Here is a 5,652-nt window from a genome sequence, read left to right as displayed (position 1 = left end):
ATGGTTAGCTTTGTGCGAAATTTGAAGGCAGTGAAGCAGGTTTTACGTGCATCGTTTGGTAGACGTATCTCTGTGTAGGTTGATGAGGTGTGGGTGGCTAGGCAGGTTATGGAGGCTGCTCAGACTGAGGTGGAAAGGGACCCTGATTCAGAGTCGATGTGTGCGGAGGCGGCTTGGGCCACTGAGTTGTTCTGGTTAGTGGCAAGATTGGAGGAGGTGTCACTCCGGCAGAAGGCTAGAGTTAGGTGGCTGGAGTTAGGTGATTTTACTGCCCGAATTGGGAATATTGTGCAGTTCAACTGGTCCGAGGAGGGAGTGGAGGCTCTTGGTCGCCCTGTGAGTCGGGATGAGATTCAGAAGGCTTTATTCTTGATGAAGTCTGGGAAGGATCTTGAGCCTGATGAGTTCTCGGTGGATTTTTACAGAGCTTCTTGGAGTGTGGTTAAGGATGATTTCTGTGATGTTGTGTTGAACCTTTTTAGACTTGTTACCTGCTTGGTGAAGTGAATTCTACTGCTATTACTCTTATCCCAAAGAGGCAGGGAGCTGAGCGTATGGAGAATTTTCGTCTTATTTCTTGTTGCAATATTGTGTATAAGTGTATCTCGAGGATCTTAGTTGAGAGATTGCAGTTGTGGTTGCCTGCTTTCATCAGTGGTAACCATTCTGCATTTGTTCCAGGTAGGTCACTTTTCGATAACATTTTATTGTGTCAGGAGCTTGTGGGGGACTATAAGGAGGGCAGAAGAAAGCCGCGTTGTGTATTGAAGGTAGTTCTTCAGAAGGCGTACGATTTTGTCAATTGAGATTTTCTGTTTGGTGTGTTGCTGGCTATAGGTACGCCCATTCCGTTTGTTAGTTGGGTGAAGGCTTGTGTTACTTCGCCTATGTTCTCTGTGATGATTAATAGTTCCTTTGAAGGTTTTTTTTCTGGTAGGAAGGGGTTGAGGCAGGGGGATCCATTGTCTCCTTTTTTGTTTGTGATGGTGATGTTGGTCTTGTCTAGGTTGTTTAATAAACATCCTGCATAGTTTAGGTTCCATGATCGATGTGAGCATGTGAGCCTGACTCATTTTTTTTTTGCAAACGATTTGATGATTTTCTATGCAGCTGAGAAAGATTCTTTGGAGTTTGTGAGGTAGGTCCTAGTAGATTTTGCAAGGCTATCTGGGTTAGTTGCAAATGTTGGAAAGAGTTCCATGTTTGTTGCGGGTGTGGAGTCTGGTGAGGCGGAGGAACTAGCTGCATTTATGGGTTTCTCTCTTGGTTCGCTGCCTGTTAGGTATTTTGGATTACCTCTATTGGCTGGTCGGTTGAGGGCTGTGGATTGTACGCCTTTGATACAGAGGATTACAGCTCGTATTAGAAGCTGGACAGCGCGATCCCTCTCCTTTGTTGAGAGGTTGCAGCTTGTTAGGTCTGTTTTACAGTCCTTTCAGGTGTTTCGATGTAACATCTTCCTATTACCTGTGTGTGTAACTCACGAGGTTGATCGTCTGTTACGTAGTTATTTATGAAAGGGTAGTGCGGTGAGTCAGGGTGGTGCACGGGTGGCATGGGATAAGGTGTGCTTGCCGTTGGGAGAAAGGGGGTTGGATGTGAAGCATGTGGCCTCATGGAACCAGGCTGCTATTATGAAGCTGCTCTGGCTTCTCTTAATTAAATCGGGATCATTATGGGTGGCGTGGCGTATGTTTCGCGTGGGCGGTCTTTGTGGGCTGTTCGAAGTGAGGTTGGGAGGTCTTGGTGCTTGAGAACTATCTTGCGAAGTAGAGATAGATTCAAGCATCTGGTTCATTTGATGGTCGGCATGGACGATCTTGTTTTGTTTAGTGGGATCTTTGGCTGTCGGGGGGTGTGATTTTGGATTCATATGGGTCTACGGTGGTTTATGATGCAGGGAGTAGTTTGGAGGCGCAGTTGTCGGAGTTCATGGATGGTGAGCGAGTTGGAAATGGCCTACAGTGTCTTGGGAGTTGCTTGAGATCTGAGATCTTATTTGGGCAGTGGGGCCTAGGGTGAGGGGGGAGGATTATTAGGTTTGGGTTCCGGATGCTAGTGGTTGGTTTTCTGTCGATAGTTCATGGGAGAGTTTGCGTCCTCATCGTCCTAGGGTGTCTTGAGCTGGTATTTTCTGGGCGGGGGTGGTATTCTGCGTTACTCCTTCTGTGCGTGGTTAGCTGTGAGGGATAGGTTGGGTACGCGGGATTGGTTGAGGAGCTGGGGTGTGTTATCAGAGGAGGTGTCTTCCGTGTGGGGGAGGTGTGGAGTTGCAAGATCATTTATTTTTTTAGTGTGGGTTTGAGAGAGAGGTGTGGTCTGGTGTGTTGCATCAGTTGGGTTCGTCTCATTGGGTGGCGGGTTGGAATGTCGAGTTGAGTTGGTTGTGCCGAGTGGGGTCGGGTAAGGAGGTGCATAGTAAGTTGTTCTGTGTATTCTGGTGTGCATCCATCTACTACATCTAGCAGGAGTATGATCGACGGCTGCATGAAGGTCGACCGAGGTCTGTGTCTGTTCTATTTTACTTTATGGTCTCTACGGTTCGTGCTCGAGCTGCTTCCTGGCAGGTTGATCTTCTTGGTCTTATCTAGTGTGTTTACGGTTGTTTCTTCTTTTTTAACTTGTCGTTGTTCTTTGTTTTACTGTTGTCCTTAGTTTGTGGGGCTTTGGTTTCTTTTCTCTAACTTTCTCCCTAGTGGTTCGGGGGTTTTATGTTTATGTTTTGGTTTTGTTATGGTCTTATCTTGTTGGCTTTGTTTTGATTTTGTTGCCCTGTCTTTGCTTGTGTTTTGTTGCTTTGATGCCTTGATATCGGATGGTGGGATCCCTTCTTGTTTTATAATAATATCACCTATTCTAAAAAAAATAATAATAATGATTTATAATTTCATCTAATTTGAGAACGTAATTTGACCGGTCAAACATTCCCTAGTTAATATTTTATCCATGCTAGCATATTTGGCAAAGTAATTTAACTATTTTCTTAACACTTCTCAACATTGCTTGCAGAGACCAAAAGGTTCGTGCCGAATTGCGTCGAATTGAAGCGCAGTCCACTGCCAAAAGCCGACGGTCTCCGAACGTCGAGGGGGCTGCTTCGAGTAACGCCGGTCAGTACTATGTGTCCATCAACAATATTTATTGTTACAAATCTTCAATGATTTCTCGTCAATTTTCGAATTTCCCCTTCCTCTTGTTCGTTCATTGATGATAAATTTTTTCTGTTATTCGAATAAAAACGGAGAAAAGTATACTATAGATTCTACAATTTTACCATTGAAGCATTCAATTCTCTGAAACTTTCTTTTCATGGTTGCAAATCTTGGAATTGACGAAAAACAGGAATCGCAGGGGATCGTTCAGACATTTCATCGAACAGTATGGCTTCACGAGGGGCAAACGCGGTGCTGTCGAGGGCTAATAGGATGAAGACGAAGTTGCAATCAACACTATCAGCGAGTTTTTTGGAAATCGAGGACGTTTCGCACCAACACGCTGGGCATGCGGCTGTGAAGGGCAGCGCTGGAGAGACTCATTTCAATGTGAAGATTGTGTCACCAAAATTTGAAGGGCAGAGCCTCGTGAAGCGCCATAGAATGGTGTATGAAGCGTTGGCTGAAGAGCTTCAGTCTGGATTACATGCAATTTCAATAGTGGCAAAGACTCCCCAAGAAACTGGAACAAAATGATCAGATTCGCCTCACAATGTGAGTTTTCAAATGATCTCTTAGTTTGGAATTGCAAGGATTTAGGCATGTATATGATGTTTTCTGCTATATTATATGCTACTGATCAACTTCAAGAGGTGAATTGAAGTTTTAAATGTCATGGAAAATCTTCTTGGCTTGTTAATTACAACTGGGAAGACACTGTAATGTAGGAGGATTCTGCTCAGAGGAAAAAGAATATATTTTCACTTAGTAGCTGCCTTAACTGTGCTACTTCTATCGAATTTGAATTGATTGGTTGTTTTAAAGTAGTTCTCATTGAACTGAATTGACTTTTTTTGGATCTAAAAATACACTATTTTGTTCTCATACTAAATGTGATGGTTCCTACCCCCCCAACCTAAAAAGAAAGGCTTATCTACCTTCATCTTAGTTTCAATGTAGTATTCTCTTTATGCATTTAATCTTTTCATTATATTACTTGGGTCTTTGATTAAAGTGTGATTGGCATGCCTGCATCAGTGAGGAGTAATAGAAATTCAACTTGACTAGTTATTTATAATTTTACTTTAAAAGGAATCTGTTGTATTCTAAAAAAGGACTGGTCTTAGCCTTCTTTCTACTAGAGCTTAATCTAAATTCATATTTTTCGACCACTGTTATTTGTCATCTTTCACGTCATTGACACAAACTCATTTTCCACACCTACAAATTACTTGTCGTATCGAGAACCTATTACTATCGAGTCTCGACTTATGACACTAAACCATCTTGTAAGGATCTAAATAAGGGTTCATATGTGATGCTCACAATTGGGAACCTACTACTCACTAACTCTCTATAAACATCTTGTAAGCATCTAAATAAGGATTCATGTGATTTGTCATCTCTCTTCATTGAAACAAAGTGTCGTGAAAATCATCTACAATAGCTTGTCATAGTGGGAATATGCTACTCCCTCCATTACGGTGCAGAAATATGTGATGGTCACAATTTAACTCATGTGCAAGCTAATCTTTTAAAGGCCAAATTTCATGGTTAGCACATGTGGATTATAATACTTTCATGCATCATCACTGAAAGAGATGATTTCCTCACGTTATTAAAAGTTTATTTAGCTCCTTTGGTATGGCTTGTAATGCCCGTCATCACATTACTAAATCATTCCTTTGCATACATATATCAAACATATCACTTTGTGCTCAAACATCAATTTGCTCCCACTTTAAGTCTCAAACCTTGGATTTTCTTCATAACGTGCAGAGGGTGCAAATTGGCTTAAACAATTGCGAAAAAAAGGAGTGGAGCCAAGAAAGGAGTGAACTTCCCTTTCAACTTGTCGTAATTTCTAAAATGCATGTATTGATATTTGAGATAATTTTCTTTCGAATTTATTATCCTAAAAATTGTAGAACTAAATACTTCGTGGCTCCTTACAAAAATTTCTAGCTCTGCCTTCATTATAAAGATAGATTGCGTTGATTCAGAATTTAGTTATTGACCTTTCAAGTGCCTTGTTTAGTTCCCTACCTTGAAGTAGGGGTGCAAGGGAAGAATTGAAAAACTAGGAAGGAAAAAAAAAAAAAAAAAAAACTGCTCAAACTGACCAAAGCCGCCACCGGTTTGGGGTAGAATTGATTTGGTTTGGCAATTTCAGTTTGCATTTAGAGAAAACCATTGTTATTCGGTCGGTTTGGTTTGGTCTTTTCAAAAAATTAAATCAAATTTTATATTAGAATTATATATCATTAAACATTAGCTATTGAATTGGCATGGTTGTTCGTTGTTATCCTTAGCAGCATGTGTTCGATGAAACACGATGTTAAATATATATTTGCTGATAATTTTACTAAACTTACATGCGACCCAACCCAATAATAACTTATTTGGGGCGTCTTGGCAGTAATACATGTTGAACATTGGTAGTTTGATCGATCTCCCATTCTCGCTTGAATTACCCAAAAAAAAATTAATAAATAAATAA

The 5,652-nt window shown here is 41.2% G+C and overlaps 1 long non-coding RNA gene across 2 annotated transcripts; it reads left to right on the top strand.

The window, feature by feature from the left end:
* Positions 1–2,974: 2,974 nt before the first annotated feature.
* LOC120082719 lies at positions 2,975–5,139 on the top strand. Of its 2 annotated transcripts, XR_005483251.1 has the most exons (3): positions 2,975–3,110; positions 3,343–3,707; positions 4,932–5,139. It is a non-coding gene; the product is annotated as an uncharacterized LOC120082719 (long non-coding RNA). The 2 variants fall into 2 exon arrangements; XR_005483250.1 differs by lacking the exon at positions 4,932–5,139 and having other exon boundaries at positions 3,343–4,019.
* The last annotated feature ends 513 nt before the right edge of the window (positions 5,140–5,652 follow it).

This window comes from Benincasa hispida, chromosome 8 (genome assembly GCF_009727055.1).
Source record: "Benincasa hispida cultivar B227 chromosome 8, ASM972705v1, whole genome shotgun sequence".
Lineage (NCBI taxonomy): Eukaryota > Viridiplantae > Streptophyta > Magnoliopsida > Cucurbitales > Cucurbitaceae > Benincasa > Benincasa hispida.
This window is presented reverse-complemented; position numbering and strand designations above follow the sequence as displayed.